The 22,382-nt window shown below is 33.8% G+C and overlaps 1 long non-coding RNA gene across 1 annotated transcript in view; it reads right to left on the bottom strand.

Annotated features, from left to right (window-relative positions):
- Positions 1-719: 719 nt before the first annotated feature.
- LOC134759106 (uncharacterized) overlaps positions 720-22,382 on the bottom strand; it is a 61,637-nt gene continuing 39,974 nt past the window's right edge. Inside the window, exons 3-5 of the long non-coding RNA XR_010135008.1 lie at positions 14,421-14,545; positions 3,835-3,953; positions 720-2,902 (exon numbers count right to left, since the gene is read on the bottom strand). This is a non-coding gene — a long non-coding RNA (uncharacterized lncRNA). The remainder of the gene's footprint in view (positions 2,903-3,834; positions 3,954-14,420; positions 14,546-22,382) is intronic.

The raw sequence follows: 22,382 nt of genomic DNA, 5'->3' as shown, positions 1-22,382 counted from the left end.
TATACTACAATCCAAAAATTGATGATTTAAAAAAAATTTAGGAACGTTATTATTAGAGAAAGACTTTCTTCTCTCACAAATGGTAAAAGCCTGTCATCATGTATCACCTTGAAATTTCTTTGTAATGTGAACATCCTATAAGATATTATAAACTAGGCCGGGTGCGGTGGCTCACACTTGTAATCCCAGCACTTTGGGAGGCCGAGGCGGGCAGATCACGAGGTCAGGAGATCGAGACCAGCCTGGCCAATATGGTGAAACCCCGTCTCTACTAAAACTACAAAAATTAGCCGGGTGTGGTGGCATGCGCCTGTAGTCTCAGCTACTTGGGAGTCTGAGGCAGGAGAATCGCTTGAGCCTGGGAGGTGGAGGTTGCAGTGAGCCGAGACTGCCCCACTGCACTCCAGCCTGGGCAATGGAGTGGAGTGAGACTCAGCCTCAAAAAAAAAAAAAGATATTATAAACTATATCACCGCCATTTGTAGTAAATTAACTTCACCACTTGTAAATGTTAGCTGTTTTGATTGGACATTTAACACAGCAGCTTTGGGACAATCTGGGAAGTCAAATAATGATGTTCAGCCTCCTGCTGCTACTCACTTGGCAGATAGAAATCACTTATCTTAGTCCAGACAGAAAAGCTATCTGCCCTGCTATCGCATCCAGAGGATGTGGAGGTAAACAGATTTCTCTACCAGAAGTTCCTTTTTCTGCCACAGTTTATTTAAATATAGGAATTTAAAGACAAATCAAACAGCAATGCTACTGTGTCATGTTAAAGAATTTTCGATTATGCATCCACAAATACAGGGAAGATTTCAGTAGGAAATCATGTCAAATAATCTTTCTCCTAGCATCTTATACCTTTAAAATTAATCAGTACAAATATTCTGGAAGGTCTCTAATGTACCATTCAATCCTTTGCAAAAATTGTGATGAGTTGTGGTTGGGGAAAGAATTTAGAAAATCTGAAAGAGAGCCTGTTATTCTATGGAGAACCCCTCCAAAATCCAACAACATCATTAAATAAATCTTAATTTAAGAATAGTACAACATAGTAACTTTTAAATCCTAAAGAAACAGAATAGAATATAAATGCAATATACTGTGTTCATATTCATTCACATGTACATGCATGCAGAAAAATAAATTTGCATCCTTAGATATTTAATTTTCCATAGACATCTACCCATGTGAACTTTATTTTTCTTGTTCTCATTTTTCTTTCTCTACTTTAACTGGCATAAATACAAAAAGAAAAGAGCAGCCTGAAGAAACGGAACAACAGTTTCTGCTTTGGAGACAAAGTGTAGATAACCCAGGTCAAATAATTTATTTCCTCAATTGACTCAATTCACAAAAAGGAAATTTATATTGGAAGATGAAATAGAAAAAAAATTAATAGCCTGTTATACATTATTAGCTGTTCAAGAGCAAAATGAAATATAACATTTCCCAGGTTCTCAATTAAAGCTTTTTGAAAACTGATAACATTAAAAATATTTATTAGGAGTAATATTTATTATTTTCATAATTTATAATTTGTATTTGAAATTCTGAAAATATAAAAGAAGTCTATTCTTTTTTGACTCTTTAAAGTGAAATAAATGAATCAAATAAAAATATCAGGATTTAATACGCAATATAGCAGCAGTCCCCAGCCTTTTTGGCACCACGGGCCAGTTTTGTGGAGGCAATTTTTTCAGGATGGGCGGCAGCGGGGGTAACATTTCGGGATGAAACTGTTCCATCTCAGATCATCAGGCATTAGATTCTCATAAGGACCACACCACCTAGATCCCTTACATACACAATTCACAATAGGGTTCCTGTTCCTACAAGATCTAATGCCATCACTCATCTGACAGCAGATGGAGCTCAGGCAATAATGTAATGCTCGCTGGCAGGCCCCTGACCTCCTGCTGTGTGGCTCTGTTCCTAACAGACCATGGACTGGTACCAGTCCCCGTCCTGGGGGTTTGGGACTCCGCAATACAATAATATATCTTTCCACTTCTTAGAGCTCTCCTAGCTTCCAGCGAAAATCATAAATAAGGCGACATCAAAAAATAAATAAAGAAAAGGTGCTGATTATTTGAAGATATTAAATAATTAAATATTTAGGAACCATACAAAATGTGAATATTCACACTGATTTTTAAATATTTTTTATATTTTATTGCAGTTGTTAGGATTTTCAGAAATAGCAATAATAAATTTCCCTCATTATCATACAGAACCACAGAGCTATAGGGAAAGGGTTGTAGACAGACTGGAATTTTTCCTGCATTATGAAACATTTCAGGAATTGTTCATTAAAAGGGAGAGTTTGCTTTGACTCATTAGTAATTCTTCTCTACATAAAGATTTCTTTTATAATAATAATCCCCATACTGGTAATATGATTTACGTTTTCACAGGTCAGCTGACAGTGAATGTCTTTGTACATACACATATGATTCATTAACTTGATTTTTGTAGTTAAAATTTCACAGTCAAAGACCAATCAACTCAGGAAAGCTATCCTGAATATATGCAGGCATTTTGGATTAATCCCTGCCATATATCAGTGTGAAATTACTGTAAGAGGGCCAATTTTTATTTTGAAAGGAGTCAGAAATTTTGCTAGAAATGGGTGTCTTCTTGAACAGTTTATACCTATCATTGCGGACAGTCTGCATATTGGTACTGAACATTTTAATGACACAGTGGTGAAGTGAACCTTGGTGGAAGACATGGAGTTCAGAGTAGAGAGCAAAGAATGGACGGAGAGGAGCAGGTAGCATTCCCTTGTAGCTTTCCAAGCTTGTCATTTGGCCACCCATCTATCCTGCATAGTTCCTTGAAGGCTGTCAGTTTGAAGAAGTTGTTTGAGAATTGTTCTCTGAAGTATCCCAAGATTCTGAAGATAAAAATAGCAGCTTTTATCCATACGGATAAAAAAACTGGACTAACTGAAGGACATAAGATATGAAAATCCAAATTGAAAAATACTATATTTTTATCTTTCTTGATGTTTTCTTAGTTGTGTGTCTGATCTAAAATATTATTAAAGAAAAAGAACATAGGATCCTAAATATTTTGTTAGAGAGGAGGCAAAAAGCTAGAATAAAATGCAAGTAGGTTAAATTTCTAAAAATGCACATTGGTTAGGTAAAACCTTAAATGTTACACAAATTAAGAATAGACTCTTACACTTCCAAGCATTAGTTTTATATTCGATTCACATTGAGTTGTGTTTTTATGACGTCAATATTTTTATGATCATTAAAAAAGACTTTTTGGTTATATAACATATTTAATATTTTTAAATAATTTATTATGTACTTTCTACTTTGGCTGATAGACATGAGTTTCTAAAAACATAATAAAATAGTTTGTACTACCCAAAAACTGTTCAGGCATTTTAAAATAATTGATGTTGAGGTAAGTAAACATGGCAGTATTTTAAATAATAAGCATTACGTATTTATTTAATTATAGAATAGGACAACATAAATAAAACATGGCATAATAATTAAGTATAATAAGGTTGACTCATATAGCATGTTGTAATAAGGAAATATTTGGTAAACATGGGGCCAGTCTATATCTATGCAAATAAACACAACTTTATATTAACATAAGCACTATTATGTTTAAGTATAATTGGCATAATTTGCCTCAAACCTTGCACCAATAAGTAATTTTGAATGAAGATAAATTACTATGAAATAACTGGTCCATACCTACTAGATATACCTAGGCCTGAGTTCCAGTGATAGAGAAAATGGAGGCTGTAGCTATACTGCATCTGAATATAAACATACATTTATACAATGAAAGTATACTCACTCAGAAATATAACACTGAGAGTTCCAGCCAAGATGGTGGGTTGAACACATACTTCTAATTCTTCTCCTTCAAATTTATCTTGACACTTCAGAAAATAATTATTTGTTAACTGAACAACACTATGCAGCCATAGAGACAGAAAAAAAAAAAAACTCATTAGTGTACCAGCATGCTTTTTAGAAATATGAACTCTAAGGCCAATGACAACTACCAAAAGAGTTGAAATTGGTTGCCTTTGGGAGAAAAAAAGATAAAATTGAGAAGATTTCTGCCATTTTTTCCCTTGTAATATGTCTTTTGTTTTAACAAAATTATTTAGTTTTTAATTGTGTGACTATATGTTCAATAAACATAAAATATTAAAATATTATTTTTTTTAAAAAAACTTCTAACTAAGCTACTCCCCCTGCAAATGGGCAAAAGACCTGAATTAGGCAATTGAGAATAGAAGATACCTGAATGACTAATGAATATATGGAAAGGAGCTCAAAACCATTAATCATCAAGAAAATGTCATTTCAATTCATAATACATTACTATGACACCCTCAGTAGGACTAACAACAGTAACAATGACAAGACAGAACCAACTATTGGTAAAAATGTTGAACAAACTGAATTTTCATACACAGTCATGAAGAATGCAAATTGGTACCACCACTTTAAAAAGCTATTGGCAGTGTCTCCCGAAGCTGAGAATCTGAACATTTGCATAACTTAAGACCTAGTAATTCCTTTCTTATGTAATTCCTAGGAAAAGTAAAGCTCATTTATATTCATATGCCCATAAAAAGACATACTCTGGAATCTTCATGGCAACACTATTAACAATTACCTACAATTTTAAACTATATGAATGCAAATTAAAAGTAGAATGGAAAATGCATGTTGATATATTCATACAGTTAAATGCTATACAATAGATATATTCATACAGTTAAATGCTATACAATAATGAGAATGAAAGAGCTAAAATTACATGAAATAATAAAATGGTTAGATCTCACAAAGAATGTTGAGGGGAACAAGACAATCGTAGAAAATGCACACTATAAGATTCCATTTATATAAACTTAAAACCCAACACAACTGATATATGGTGTCATCATTCCGAATAGTGTTTGGTTTCTATTTAGTGGACTGTGACAGAATTGGAGATCTGGGTAAGGTTAATAAGGGTGCCAGTAGTGTTCAGTTTCTTCAGTTTGGATACTGATTATGTGAGTGTGCCAGGTTTGTCAAAATCCATAAAATTATGATAACATGCTTTTGTATCTGTTAATTTTCAAGATAGAGTTAAACATAATTAATAAAAAAGAATATTTCCTAGAACTAAAGATATGTATGCATCCTCAAAAAAAAAAAATCCAACTTATTGACAAGAAGGCTGAATGCTCATTTGAGTAAAGATCTGAAAGACAAAAAAGAGTCAGTTTCAAGAGCTTTCCGTTCAGAAATGTCAAATATGAAGGTGCTATGGTAGAATCATGACTAGCACGTTTTGAGGAACAAAAAGAGGTTAGCTTTAGATGACAGAATGAGAGTGCTCAGAGAGAGATCAGATTGTAAAAGACCTTTGTCTTTTTTGTTTTGTTATGGAGTTTAAATTGTATTTATCATGAGGGTTTAACACAAGGTAGTAATATAACTGATTTACTTTTTTAAAAGATCACCTTGAGTGTTCAGAAGAGAACACATGAGAGGATAAAAGATGGAGATTATTTAGAAAACTATTATACTAGTCTCTGTGAAAAAAGACGATTATGACTTGAAAATGGGTTTTAGCGATGGAAATGAATAAAAGTGAATAGAATCTGGATATATATTAGAGGTAAAATTGCTAATATCTGCTTACATAGTTGACTGCTTGAATAAGATAAAGACAATTTAAGAATTTCTCACAATAGTTAATTTGAGCAGTTACATTGATGGTGACTTTACTGAATTGTGTTGTATTGGGGTATCAACAATTCAGAGTAGCAAGGAGAAAGATGTTTTGTTAATGTTGAGTTTGAGACCTTCAGATAGATTCTTACAGCTTCCTGCTTAAATACTTAAAATAATAACCAGCTATTTTATAGCAGTGATAAAATCATCCCATGGTTAGATGAAAACTGCTTCCTCAGATCATTCACTACACCTTTAGAGGAGGTCCAGTGCCTTTTCTAAAACTTGCTTGATTCAGAGATTGTGGATTCTGTAAATGATGCATCCATGCAGTCAATATTTCTTTCAGTCATCTGTGTTTTTAACATTCATTAATTCAACATGATGCTGGTATCCATGTTGGCTTTAGTCTATCATCAACTGTTTGTAAATATATCTTGTGCCAAATTCCTCTTCCCTTAGGAGAGGTTGCTTACGGGAGCTTGCTTGGGCCCTCCTGTAGGTATTTCTGTTAACGGTTTGCCCTGCTTGTCTTCCAGATTCACATGCCTGTAACTGAATTCAAGGAAAACAAAGCCTGGGGCTAGGTGAGCACACCTGACAACTCTTACCCAATAAACCATTGCTGTGACTGCAAAAATCTTTATAATAATCTATAAATCTCTTTCAATTGCTAGAAAAATGAATAATTCCTTACTATAATAATTTAGGGTCTCTAATGATCTTACTTTTCATTGAAAGGTGATAACATTTTCATCAATGAAGTAGGTTTATATACACTTCTGTCTAGTACGCCAGGGACTGGGTAAGATAAGCCAAATTTCATTCCTCTTTAATGAAAACAATTTATTTATCAACAAGGTTAGAATTTCATTCGCTAACACTAGGTCTTCAAACGTCTTTGCATATTCAGGTGTTAGTGAATTCTATTAGTAGAAGAATGGGCTCAACAATGGGACTTTTTATAGGATCTAGGATCAGGGAGCCAGTCTATTTTCATTAACTAAATTTATGAATATGGATTGTCTGACTTCCCAGTCCACTGACATTAACTGCAAATGTACTGTAACATTAAATGACTTTGTGTCCTTTCTATAGGGACCCCAAATCACGTCCATGGAAGTTCTCTCTCTCTCTCTCTATAGCATAGTACCAAGAGTGAGGAACTTTCTTTTTCTTTTTCTTTTTTTTTTTGAGACGGAGTTTCACTCTTGTTACCCAGGCTGGAGTGCAATAGCACAATCTCAGCTCACTGCAACCTCTGCCTCCCAGGTTCAAGCGATTCTCCTGCCTCAGCCTCCCGAGCAGCTGGAATTGCAGAAATGCGTCACCACGCCTGGCTAATTTTGTATTTTCAGTAGAGACGGGATTTCTCCATGTTGGTCTGGCTGGTCTCGAACTCCTGACCTCAGGTGATCCACCCACCTCGGACTCCCAAAGTGCTGGGATTACAGGCGTGAGCCACCGCGCCCGGCCGGAACTTTATTTTTCATAACTGATTGATAGTACATTTTCTATGGAAAATAGTTACTCCGCTTTGAAATTTTCTTTATTTCTGCAAGTTGAGATCTGTCATTTCAACTTCTATAAAGTTAAAAGAATTCTTTTTTTTAAATTAGCCTAGCTGTGTGTTTGTATCTTATCCTTTGTGTCTATTCCTAAATCTTCAATCATAATTTGATGTAATCTTAAAATGCTGACCTGATATGAGTACATACAGAGAAGTGGCATAGGAAACTTTAGTATGGTAAATCACCGTGAAACACTATGGATTTGGGTTTGCAACACTGAATAAATAGATTAGATTATTCAAATACTAGTTCATTCCTTACAGTAGAAATTATTTTAGTTAATCCATTCATGCTTTAAATAATCATTTTACACTGGCTTTTCTTTAAATGTTGAATGAATTAGACACTATTATGTTTTAGTATGTTGTTAGAGTTTAATTTATAATTTTATCCTCAAACAAACATGTTTTGTGGCAAAAGTAGGTAAGTAAGATAAAAGTAAAAAGATGGCTTGACTCCTGTCTTTATTTAAGTCAGACCAAAGAATTCCATAAGGCATGGTGCAAGGAAGTGGCTAAATACTCGATAGCTAAATTATAGAGTTTTATGTGTTATACTAGAGGACTTACACACACACATATACACATGTTCACGCATCTATTTCCTTGAGTGAAAATTTCCGTTTTCTAAACAGTTCTGCTAGCCTTCTGTTTCTACATTCTAACCAAACCAGCAGAACTAATTAGAAAATGGTAAAGAATGCCAACATGGATTTTCAAATTTCTGAGTAATGCTTTGAAAAGTAAAAAGCACTTCTGTCAGAAGCAGTTGCTGTTGTGTGTAGAGATATATTATATGACAACATGACCTGAAATTGAACTTGCAATGCCTTTTTTAAGCATAAAACATATCAGGGAGAATCACTTTGGTAAGTTCCCCAAGCAATCAAATAAAATATTTCTAATTAGTAATTGTTTTGAATATGAAAATTTTCTCCTCTATTTCTCTCTCTCCCATCCCCTCCCTGGAAACCAAATCTTCAGGAAACTTGAATAGCTGGACCATGAAGCCCTAATAAAATAGCTTCTATCCATCTGTTGACCAGTAAAGTACATAGGGGGAAATGAATTACCTGCTTTAAGCCACTGTTTGAAAACCCAAACATAATTTGATGGAAAATGCCACACTCAACTTCAGGTTATCAGGGTTCATCAGCTTGCAGACATGACTTTATTAAAAATTAGGAGTCCAAATGATGTATTTTGTTATCATATCTAAACATCCTGGCTACTGCTCTGTATCAGATTCCCATAAAAGTACAGAAAACTAAATGATAGATTACTATGTGGCTTATTTTATTTCCAACAGAAAAATTCAATTTCTGAGTAATGCATTTGTGGAAGTTGGCCTTGACAAATGTACAAATTAAAGATAGAAAATGAGCAATATATGTGGTAATTTAATTTATTACTTTGTAAGCTACATCTGATACATCTCAAGGAAAGGAAATTATTTTAATATGTACAATGTGGTGTCAGCTAGTTCATATCTGATTTTGGTAAAGCGGAAAGAAACCAAGAGGGAAAAACATAGGCTAGAATTATATGGATTAGGAACAGAATTGCCTAAAGTATTAGAGGGTAGTTTGGATATTCGATTAGCTTTACTTTTCTTAATTATTTATGAGTATTAATGCAAATAAGTCATGTGACCTTCTAGGACTAAAATCCCATTAGTCCAGGACTATATATTTTCTGTGTAGTGAACAGCTAGCAAAGACCTCACATTACTATCTTAATCTCTATTAACCTCTGGCTGGTTGTGACCATTTTTGGCTATGCTTTCCAATTCAAGTTACTTAAATTTTATTGTTTCTGAGAAGTCAGAAGCTCTTGATTTTTGTTTCTCTCAAAGTAACTATTTTCCCTTTTAAGTTAAGTAGCTTTAATAAACTATGTTTAAGTTTAAAAAATTTATTTTAAATCACCCATGGTATATATTGATATTGGCTTTTTACCGCTGTTGGGCACAGAAGTTTTGTTTATTATTATTCGTTTAGGAGACTACTCTGATCTCTGGACATGAAGGCGTGATCTCATGAGATTTAAGGCCTGCAAAATTTTGTGTCCCAATGAAATAATCATGTCTCCTCACAGAAAACAGATATTATCCCTGTCTGATTTGTCTCAGGGTGTTGTGGGTGGATTCATTTGGCTAATGGACCAAATCTGAGGCTAAGTCCACACACCTCAGATGTTAGGAAAAACTAGGGTCCCAAGCTCAAATATAAAAGTGTGTCCCAAGGAGTATGTTCTTTTCAGAATGAGAGTTTCTTGAGGGAAAAAACTTGTCTGTTTCAGCTTTGCATTTTCAGTTCTTAGAACAATGTGTGGCACATGTTTCAGGGTGAATGACCACATGATTAATTGAATGAATGGATTGATTTATAAACCCATCAATGGCAAAGATCATGAAGAACCCAAATGTTTTCTTGGTGCCTGCTTTTCTACTGGCATTTTGTTTGCTTACCTTTGTGTTTCCCTTGATCCTTCCACAACTTTATGAATGTATTTAGTCATCCCTATTCACATTTTATAAAGGATAAAACTGAGTCTAAGGGACAAGAAGTGATGTACCCACTAAAAGAAAAGCAGTAAACATTGGAACTCCAATTAAAGTACAACATTCCACCTTCAGAATATAAATTTCATAGTAGTAACACAGTATATTGGTACAGTATATAATAACTATATGTATGAATAGGCTCTCACAGGTGAGAGCCAAATGTGTCAATAAATACAAACATACTTTGAGTATTAAAATCCCTATAAAAATGTTACAATGCCTTCCCACCTCTATATTCTGATATGTGAGGGCACTCATCAGGATTTGTTTTCTTTATCTTAGTCTATTATAGTATTTAGCATCCATTAAGAAAATACAAAATACCAAACGGTCTCCAGCTTTTATATAATTAAACTTTCCTGAACACACACAGCCAGCTCGAGTCATCTCCTCATCTGATCTTCCATAATTACATATACTACTTATATTTATCATATACTGCTTTAAAAAAAATTACTCATGGGTTCTTGGAAAGCAGGGAGAATACTTCTCATAGACCTGGGCCTGTCATCAAACTTTGCTGGATTTCCAGAAAATAAGTGCTCTTAAATTGTTGTCACTCAAGATACTTCTTTTTAAAGACTCAATAATACAACTTTTTCATATTTTTATTAAAAATAAAAAGTGTCTATTCAGATGTATATATTTTATCCTTTCTTTTTTTTTATTTTGAAGCAAAGAACAAAACAGCTGAAATAGCTGTGGAACTCAGTGTTTAATAAAACTGATTATAAATCTGAGCTAGTACTAAGCATTTTTTATGCCAAGTAAAAATATTCTTTAGAAAGTTCTCAAGTAAGCATATTAGGCACATCACAGAAATATAGTGCTGCTTCGGACTGTTTCACATCATTTTCAAACTTTTCCTGAGCACCTAATTGTATATGGTGCTGTATTACATTATGTTACAGACAACTGCACATATCCAGTCCCAGCACAGCTAGAGTTGGGACAACTTTGAAACTAGTATTCACCAAAGAATATTGATTCTGATAATTTGTAACATCTTACAAATCTTATTAGTACAAGTGCTAGAAGAGTATGTCCCTTTAATAAGCTCGAGGCAGAAGTGCAAAAAAATATTTTATTTCTTTTACATTATAAGACATCCAACTTTTATTATATATAAAAACTTGGTAAATACCAAGACACATCCTCTTTTCCACTATTAACCTAGTCAGAATGAAAATAACGGAAGATACTTTTGCACAACTAAAGACAATATAGTATTGCTTCCTGGGAAGAAGTGGCAAGGGTACTATGTTTTGTTTAATACTGTTACAGCCTATAAAAATCTACTAGGCCAAAGGGATGAATTCTTACCTAAGGAGAGGCAATATCCCACAGACATTCTATAGCTCGGTTTGGTTGCTAAGGAAAATGCCCCCATAAAACTAACTCTGCAGGCATTTCAAATTAGAAATGTCATCAGCCACTACCCTAATGCCAGCACACTTTAACTTAATGAAATGCATTTCATGCTGTTATCACAAAACGCACTTGCTAGAAGCAATATGGTACTAATACAATTAGTGTTAACAAACAGAAATGTCTTGTTCATTGATTTAAAAAATAACCATATTCTCTATGTGCATAAACACATATCAGTACCAAATTCAATTTAGCTTCTCACTAGAACTCATACTTGTACACTCTTTTCCTGTACTTTCATTTATTGTTTCATGCAGAGGTTTTGCAGGTAACCTGTATCCTGGATAAAACATGAATTCCATCTGTGAGGTTTTGAGATAAACATGTGTCAATGGATCCCTGAGAAGAACCAGGTGATGACACAATGGGATCAGAATTATAACTTAAAACTGGCAAGTAATTTGTGCCCCATAAACTACTTTCATGTTTACAGGCATTTGAATTTGATAAGGATTTGCTATTAATCATCACCACTTATTTATAATACAAGGTCCTTGATGTCAAGGAATCTTGTTATTTGGATAGCACCAGCACAAAGTGCCACTACAGCACGATAGGTGTCGTCATATGAATGAGAAAGAGGCACTGTATGCATGCCGAATTCTCTGCATCACTAAAGCCTCCATGTGAGAGTCTGAACAGATGATGGTGAGTGGAATCTGAAAAACTCCAGTGCTTCTAAGCTGACAATTAGGATGGATAGCATTGCTATAATTTAAAGAAATACTTAGGTCTCACCTTGAATTATCAAAAGAAGTGACTCTCCAGCTTCCATATGATGGACAGGTGAGTATAAACCTAGAAAGATGCCAGACTATGTCACTTGCTTTAATAACATCTCACAAGACCTTGATTCCTCAGATTATTTCTTGAAAAGGTGCTTGAAAAGCTAGAATGAATCTTACATGTCCTATTGAGTGACCCATAAATCCCTTAGGTAATGGTGAGAGAATGCAGCATTTGATTTTATTGTAGGTGGAATAGTTCAGGAATTCAGAGTTGCTGCAAAGGTGGTGTTCCTGATGGACGCATGTGTTTGAGGTTGCAAAGAAAAACTTGACTTTGGAGAAACTTGACTTCATTATATGACTCTGAAAGAGTGACTAGTCTTTTAGTGATTCACTCTATCAACCTTTCAGTCTGTAAAGAGTGGGTTGCCAGTTAATCCAGTTATGAAGGTCTCCAAAGAGATCTATACAAGGGAAACATAAAGTGCACATTAGGCTCAACCACACTAAGAGATGCCCAAATTAAGTTGGCAGTGTAGCAGAACTGGCTATGCAGACAGATCTTTTTGAGAAAAATGTAGTGGTGGTTGACCCTCAATAAAATGGTAATATCTCGTGATTTCCTAATTATTTTGTCTACGTATTGGGGTCAGATATTTTGAATGTTCTTTAAATATATTTTAGGTGATCCTAGTGTTACACATTTGAAAATGATAATGTGGCACAATTTTTCATCAAAATATAACCACAATCTTGATGCTTCAAATACACACCTTTCTAAGATTTGATGAAAGATATGGTGGATTCATTGGCAGCTTCCTGATACCTATTTGATAAGTGCATCCTTTGTCAGGATGCTGCTATTTAATGACAGGCTTCAAATGTATACAGCCAATATAGAGCTTCTGAGGTTATTAAAGTTCTTCTGTAACAGAGTAATGGATGGCTTTAATCCTTTTTAGGCTGGCTATAAACTTGTAATACTTTGCTGACTGTGCAAAATAGCCTATAATATAGACTTATACCTTTTCTTATGTGTGTGTTTCCAAGATCTATTCATCAGCTTAATGACTGATTTTCCTGAGGTCGGTTTTAGGGCTTGGAGCCAATCAGACTGAAACTATTTGGGAGAAAAGGAAAACATTTCACTGTCAAATACCTTGTGTATCTTAATAAATTTTATACATATCTTCATGTTGTTTTGTACATGTCTTACAAGTACCATCTTATCTTTACTTAGTAAGCACTTCAGTTCTCTCATGGTGGGGCTAATCCAAAGCAAATCTTCAAATTAACTGGTATTTGTTACTGGCATCTCCTCTTCCATTGAATCCAGAAGCAAAACAGTGCTTTGGCAAATTATAAAGTTCCTGATAGCACCTCAGCTATATAGCTCTCTTCTTCCCAGCAAGCCTTACCTGAACACATGTTTCCATTCCCTCCTAACCCTGTTCTTTGCTTTGTACAGAACAGCATTTTGACAGGTCAAAGAAGGCTAAGATGATAAATAGCTTCAGACATTAGCCTTCCAATGGTGATTTCATGTTAATAGGAAGCTCCTGGAATAAATGTCTCAAATTCAAGCGATGAATTATTGAAGATGCTACTTCATAAAATGCGTCTGAACACTTGGGGAGCATTTTTGAAAACAGAGTCCCTCTCTATTTCTTGCAAATATTTACGGATACATGGCTATCTACTCCGACTGCTTATAAGAGTATGTACATATATTTAAGAGTAACACTGAGGCTGCTTCTTTTTCTGATATTCATGTTTGTATATACCAACAAATGCAAATTAATATTGGCTCATGTTATATTGAGATTATTTTACTTAGAGTTTAAACTCATTGAAAACTAGCTCCCAAATTAAAATTATTTGGGCAGACTTGACTAAAACTACTATGCAATCAAGTATGTAGTTAGGAAAACACTTATAAAGGATATGCCCAATTTTGACTGTATATGTATGTATGTGTATGTCACAAATTGATATATATATGTATCTACAGAAAATAATACACACACATTCAGAGAGAGAGAGAATTAAAATGGTGTCATCCAGAAGGTTTGAATTGTGCAAAGCTAAGAATTTGTCAAAGAAATGTACATATGTTTCCCAAATAATTATACAGATATTGTTGTCAAAAAAGAATGATGAAGCCAGGTGTGGTGGTTCATGCCTGTTCAGCATTTTGGGAGGCCAAGGCAGGAGGATCACTTGAGGCCAGGAGCTCAAGACCAGCCTGGACAAGATAGTAAGAAACCATCTCTACAAATATATATATTACATTTGTTAAAAGTTAGCCAGGCATGGTGGTGCTATTTATAATATTTATATATATTATATATTTAGTACTTAAATATTAAATATATTAAAAGTTAGCCAGGCATGGTGGTGCTCACCTTTAGTCTCAGGTACTCAGCAACTTGGGATACTGAGGCAAGATTATCACTTGAGCCCAGGAGCCGAAGGCTGCAGTGAGCTATAATCCCTGTATTCCAGCTTCAGCGATAAAGGGAAACCATGTCTAAAATTCAAAAAGAATGACAAGGTATAAAGTCATACAATTATTTTACTTATTGTGTCTCTTTCTCACACATACATGCAACTGATTATTATAACAATTGGTGTCAATAAAGAGAAATGCTAGTTTGGCGTTAAAATCTCAAAATTGATAGCATATGAGGAGATAAATCCAAAATCCATCAAAATACTTATACATTCCAGCAACTTGTTTTTCATGTGGACAGATGTGCGGTTGTTTCTTTGGAATTTCACATAGCCAGCTATTTGCCCTCTTCAAAATGATTGTCATTTTAAAGAATAATATGCTGTTATAACGTTTCTTGAAACATCAAACTATCTTACAGAATAATATTAGACTTTGTCAAAAACCACAAAAAAATAGAATATTTCAAAAACTTGGACCCTGAAAACTTTGTATATATTTTATGACCTTTTAATATGTCTTGCTTATATGGACCCTTTAAATAGAAGCTAAATACCTCTGTGACTAGCATTTTTCTCTCATACTCGTTTGTTCCTGGCAGCTCTGGGTGCTCCATAGGGTACACAGAGGTATGTACCTTTCCTGCTCGGGGCCTGGCAGCATTTTGAGCACACTGATTTCTGTCAGAGACCTTCAGGCAGTAGCCTCTGGCTGACATGTGAAATGCACATTGTAACACTGAGTTTGTCAGTCCTCAACAATCTCTGAAAAGTGGAAAATCTTGGAGAAATGAAGGAGAAATGGAGGAGAAATGAAAGAGCAACTCTGCATTGAAAAAATAAACAAAAAATAGCTCCTCTACCTCCTCATTCCCTTTCCAGTCAAGGTAATATGTACAAGGTATGAAATCCAAATCAGTGTGGCAGAAGTTGGGACTGCCATCTCACTTGCTTAATTAATCTTTTGATGACATTATGTCACTCAGCTATGAGCACTACAAATAAACCTTAGGAGACATGACTGCAGCATTCTAAAAGGAGGTCCATCAGACGAAAGACAATTTATTGCATCCATGGAGCCACAGTTGCATCACTGAAATCGGGAAGCCCACTGCTGAATAGATTTAATAACTTGAGTAGTGACGTTTTCATTTCTATAAAACAGCTAAATTCTTTCCAACTAATATGCAGTAAATACTTACTATGTGGAAGGTATTCCACAAAACAAAGAATTTAATTAAAGTTTTTAAATTAAAATAAAATCATTGAAATTTTAGTTTTAGGCAACATAAACTAAGCACTCCTTATCCTGACTCTTTCACTGAATACTGTTATAAAATCTGGATAGATGCATGGAGCAAGTACTAGAAGACTCCAAAACCTAAATAGTAGCAGATGGATTAGAAAAGAAAGTCAAAATACAAAGTAACACTGAAATGACTGTGAACTTATCATTTATATCTACCTGGGTGGTATCTGCCAACCTGATCTCAGAGCTGCTTAAAACCTGGAAGTGAATACCAATGAAGAAAGAGAGAGCTGCAGGAGATGTCTTCTGGTTCCAGTTTGAGGAGTGGGAAAGAGGACTCTGGATGGTAATGATGGCTGTAGCATGGGCCTGCAGTTACCTAAAACTCTTAAGGAGGGGAAAGTTCTTAGATCAGAGAAGTTGTGGTATTAAGATGAGGTAAACGTTCATTGCTTTTACTATTTTTGTCCTTCGGCCATTTGGCCTCAACCATGGTTGCAATGGAATTAAGAATTTAACAAATAGGGTTAAATACAGTCCAGCTCCCTGACTGGGGTATATAAAAGCAAGCCCCAAGAAAATCAGAAAGAACCAAAAAGATTACTGAAAGAGAAAAGCTTAGGAAAGTGATCTATAAACTTGCTTATTAATCTTGTGGGTTCAACCCTGATTTGAGTATGCATGGATCTGATCTTAAACTGCACATTTTGAAAACTGGACACAGATATAAACTATCACTTATGTCCCAGACTTGCCACTGGATGACCCGCATACAGGAAAGATTTAAATAGCACAGAAAATCTTGAAAAAGTAAACTGAAATTGGAGCCACAGCATACAGGTTGGAACTTGTGACCAAAATCAATATCAGTTAATTGCCTACTACAACAAACAAATACATATAATTTAAACAAGACCAAATGGCTCATAACATGACATTCAAAATATGCAGGATACAGTTAAAAATTTTTAGACATAGGAAAGATCAGGAAAATCTCAACACACGTGGGAATGAAAAACCTATTTACTAATGGAGTTTGCAATGTATGCAGATGTAATATATGATATCTACAATATACAAAAAGGCAAGTAAAATACGTATATCATGGTAAGTTTCCAATCTTCGACTTGAAGTGGTAAAATGCTGATTTAAAGTGAATCATAAAGAGCTAAATATGCACACCATAAAAACTAGAGAAATCACTAAAGCAAAACAAAATAAAAACAAAACAAAAAAATCCAAAACTATACAAAGGGATATGGTCAAACACCCAATAATAAATTAAAATGAAAAAATAAAATGTGTAAATCAACAAAAAGAAAATAAGAAAGGTGAAAGACAAGTAAAAAGAGGTAAATAAAAAAATGTAGCGCTACATCAAACATAGCAATAATCATATTAAGTGTAAATTGTTTGGACACACAAATTAACTCACACATATTATCAGAATGAATTTTTAAAAATCATGATCCAACTAGATTCTATATATAAAAAACTGACTTCTAATGTAATGATACTGGTAGTTTAAAATGAAAAAGATGGAAATATATGTGTGTGTGTGTGTGTGTGTGTCACAAATGTCACACTATGCAAACAATAATCCAAATGACCAAAAATCTGATGGTTTATAAAAATGTCAGTCAAAGTAGAATTGAGAGCAAAGAAAGTTACAAAAAACATATAGGGAAATTACACAATTTTAAAAGAAAAGAAATCAAGAAGACATAAAGGAAGGAAAAACTGACATAGCAAAAGGAACTAGACAAAATCTACAATTGTAGTTGGAGACTTCAACTCTCACCAACTGGATTTAATTTCATTTATAGAATGCCACCCAACAATAGTAGCAGGCACGTTTTTGTCATGTGTTCATGAACACTTAGCTTACTAAACCTTTAATTTGCCTTGTCTTATTCTATTTTGTGCTGCTATAACAAAATACTTGACACTAAGTAATTTTTAAAAAGCAGATATTTATTTACCACAGTACTGGAGGCTGAGAAGTTCAGTGTTGAGAAGCCTACATCTGGTGAGGGCCTTCATGCTGCCTCATCCCATGGTGTAAGAAAAAAAAGATAAGAGAGCATGTGTGAGAGAGTGAGAGAACATTTACAGCCTCAAACCCTTTTATAAGTGGTATTAATTCATTAATGACGGTAGAGCCCTGGTGACCTAAACACATCCCATTAGGCCCCACCTCTCAACACTTTTGTAATATGAGCATTTAATATTAATTTCTATGTATTTAATTAGCTGCATATCACATACACTTATTTGTAATATTTTCATTTTAATTCAGTTAAAAATATTTTCTAATTTTCCTTGACATTTTCACTTTGTACTATAGATTCTTAAGAAAGTGTTAAATTTTGAGGATTAAGTTTCCAACACTTCCCTTTTTCCAAGTGTTTAGTGATTTTTCCTGCTATCTTTCTTTTACCAATTTCTAGTTTAATTCTATCATGTTCAGAGAACATACTCTGAGTTCTATTATCTAAATGATGTAAGATTTGTTTTATTATCCAGAATATGGTCTACTTTGGTGCTGTGGTTTGAATGTGTCCTCAAAAGAAAAATGATTTCAAGTAGATAGCCAGAACATTCATCCTAAGGAACTATAACTAAGCAAATGGAGGGTAAAATGAAGACAGAAACAAAAATCAATAAAATTATAAATTTAAAATCCTAGAGAAAATTTTAGAAATCAAAACATAGTTAGTTGAAAAGACTTTAAAAATTGATAAATCTCCAGATATTCACAAGAAAAAGAAGAAAGTAGACACAAATTACCAATGTCGACAATAAAAGCGGATATTACTACACAAACCACAGAAATGAAAAGCATAACTTAAAAAAAGTATTACCAACAAATCACATATGTTCAACAACATAAATAAAATATGCCAATTCCTAGAGAACCTCAAACTATCAGAAGTCACCAAAGATGAAATAGGATAATACTATAATTATTATATAAACTGAATTTATTCCTTTTTCTTTTTTTTTTTTTTTTTTTTTTTTGAGACAGAGTCTCGCTCTGTTGCCTAGGCTGGAGTGCAATGGTATGATCTTGGCTCACTGCAACCTCCGCCTCCTGGGTTCAAGCAATTCTCCTGCCTCATCCTCCTGAGTAGCTGGGATTACAGGCATGTGCCATCATGCCTGGCTAATTTTTTGTAATTTTAGTAGAGACAGGGTTTCACCATGCTGGCCAGGCTGGTCTCAAACTCCTGACCTCGTGATCCACCCGCCTTGGCCTCCCAAACCGCTGGGATTACAGGCGTGAGAACATTTATTCTGAAAAAGAAATCTTCAGTTCCAGATGATTTCACTGAGAAGTTCTACCAGCCATTTAAAGAAAAAATAAAACCAATTTCTTTCAGAAAATAGAAGAGAGGAGAGCACATCACAACTAATTTTATAAAACCATTACTACATGAACAGTATTGAAATGAGTCAAAGACACTCTAAGAAAGATTAACTACAGAGAAATACCACTTATGAATTTAGATGCAAAAATCCTCAACAACACATTGCCAAATTAAATACAACAATATATAAAACAATACTATATTATAACAAAACAATATTTACCCTACATATGGGAAAGTTTTTCAATACTCAAAAATTAATGATTGTAATCTATCATATTAACAGTCTAAAGAAGAGACGGCACATGATCATATCAACTAATGAAGAAGAGTATTTGACAAAATTAATGATCGATTCATAATAAAAACTAGCAGAAAATAAGCAATTGAAAAAAAATCAACCTGATAAAAGGCTTCTGGAAAAAAAAACAATACCACTAACATAATTCTTAATTTTGAAAGACTGAATGCCTTCCCCCTAAAATTGACGGCGAGGCCAAAATTTTTATTTCATTACTCATATTTAACACCATACAAGAGGCCTAACCAATGTATTAAAGCAAGAAAAGGAATGAGATATACAGATTAGAAAGGACTAAATTAAACTGTACCTATCTATATACACAAATTTCCATGCAAAAAAAACCATGGAATCTATTAAAAATAACTCCTAGAAAATAATTAGCTGGCATAGTCACAAAATACAAAGTTAACATTGTAAAATCTCTCATTTCAGTACAGTAAGAACAATGAGCAAAATTTATCTTAACTCATATGATTTACATTTGCTCCCCCCCAAAATGAATCAAAATTAAGTATGAATTTAGTTAAAATGTGCAAGATCTATATGCTAAACCTTATAAAAGCTGATGGAATAAATCAAATAACTCATGCTATGGTCAAGAATGGAAAGACTCTAAATGGATAAAATTCTCTGTTCAAAAGATACAGAGTGACTGAATAAATTAAAGCGAAACAAAACAGGACCCAGCTATATGCTGCTTATAAGAGAAACACTTCAACTTTAAGGGCACATAATGTGAAAGTGAAGGAATGGAAAAAGATACTCCAGGCAAAGAGAAGCTAAAAGAAAGCAATGGTAACTATATATATATAAAACATTAAAATTAACCTTATATATATATAACTTTATATATAGTTATAAAGTTAATTTTGTATGTATATATGTATATGTATATATATTGTGTACATGTATATATGTATATGTATATATATTGTGTATATATATATATACAAAATTAACTTTTAAGTATCAAAAAAAGAAGGAGGCATAAAGGTCATAAAGGTGTAAATTTAACAAGAAGATATAACAATTATAAATACATATGCACCTAAATATACCACTTAAATATACCAAACAAATATTAATAGATCCTAAGGGAAAGAGAGACTGCAATACAATAATAGTAGTGAACTTCAGTATCACTTTCAACAATGAACAGATATCGAGATAGAAAATCAGTAAGAAAACACTGTACTAAAATGGCACTTTAGACCAAATGAACCTGACAGACACATACAAAACATTTCACCCAACAGTAACATAGTATACAGTCTTCTCAAATGCACATAGGACATTTTCCACAACAGATCATATGTTAGGCAGCCAAGCAGTTTGGACAGATTAAGACTGAAACATAGCAAGAATCCTTTCCAACAACAATGGTATAAAACTGGAAATTAATAACAGGAAGAATTTTGGAAAATTCACAAATACATGGAAATGAAACAATGTACTACAGAAGAACCAATGAATCAAATAAGAAATTGAAAGGAAATTCTAAAAAAATCTTGAGATAAAAATGTAAACACAGCATACCAAAATTATGAAATGCAGCAAAAGCAGTTATAAGAGGAAATTTTACAGCAATAAATACTTTTATCAAAAAAAGAAAAAGAAAGAAAAATTCCAGATAAACAACCTAATGTTACAACTCAAGAAACTAGAAAAAGAAGAACCAACTAGGCCTAACTTTAGTAGAATAAATAAAAAAAAGATCAGAAGAAAAACAGATGATGTAGAGACCAGAAAAACAAGAGAAAAAAGCAATGAAACCAACAGTTGGTTTTTAGAAAAAAGGAAGAAAATCGATAAACTTTTAGCTAAACTAAGAATAAAGAGAAGACAAATAAAACCAGAAATGAAAGAGGAGACATTACAACTGATAACACAGAAATACAAAGAATCACAAGAAACTACTAAGAAAAACTATATGGCAACACATTTAATAACCTAAATTCCTAGATAATAAAACCTTCCAAGACTTAAAAGAAATTGAAAATCCCAAGAAACCAACATAAAGTATGGAGATTGGGTAAGTAATAAAAGGTCTCATCAAAGAAAAGCTCAGGACATAATTGTTGAACTCTACCAAACATTTAAAGAACTTAAAACAATCCTTTCTTCTCAAATTCTTCAAAAAAATAAAAGAGGAGATAATACTTCCAAGCTCATTTTTAGAGGCCAATATTACCCTGATGTCAAAGCCCAACTAGGGTATGACAAAAAAAGAAAATTACAGTTCAATATCCCTAATGAACATAGATTCAAAACTCCTCAACAAAATACTAGCAAACTTTATATGGTTTGGCTGTGTCTGCACTCAAATCTCATCTTGAATTGTAATCCCCACGTGTCAAGGGAAGGACCTGGTTGGAGGTGATTGGATCAGAGGGCAGTCTCCCCCATGCTGTTCTCCTGGTAGTGATTGAGTTTTCAGGAGACCTGATGGTTTTAAAATGTGGTACTTCCTTGCGCTCTCTCTTTCCTGCCGCCTTGTGAAGCAGGTGCTTGCTTCTCCTTTGCCTTCTGCTACAATTGGCCGCCACATGTAGAAAAATGAAATTAGACTATCATCTCACATCAGATACAATAATCAATTAAAAATGGTTTAATAACTTAAATATAAGACCAGAAAATGTGAAGCTATTAAAAGGAAATAGAAAACTCCATTACATTTGCCTAGGCAATGATTATTTGAATATGGCCCCAAAAGCACAGACAGCAAAAGCAAAAATAGATGAATGGGATGACAACAAAATAAAAAGTTTCTGCACAGCAAAGAAAACAATCAACAGAATGTAGAGACAATCTACAGAATGGGAGAGAATACTTGCAAACCATACATCCGAAAAAGACACAATATTCAACATATATGAGGAACCCAAACAACTGAATAGTAAGAAAAACACACTTTAAAAGAGGGGCAAGGGACCTGAAGAGAATTTCTCAAACACATGCATACAAATGACCAGCCAGGCATGAAAAAATGAGC

This window comes from Gorilla gorilla, chromosome 7 (genome assembly GCF_029281585.2).
Source record: "Gorilla gorilla gorilla isolate KB3781 chromosome 7, NHGRI_mGorGor1-v2.1_pri, whole genome shotgun sequence".
NCBI classification, from domain to species: Eukaryota; Metazoa; Chordata; class Mammalia; order Primates; family Hominidae; genus Gorilla; species Gorilla gorilla.
Note: the sequence above shows the minus strand (reverse complement) of the source record. Positions and strands in the feature narration are given on the sequence as shown.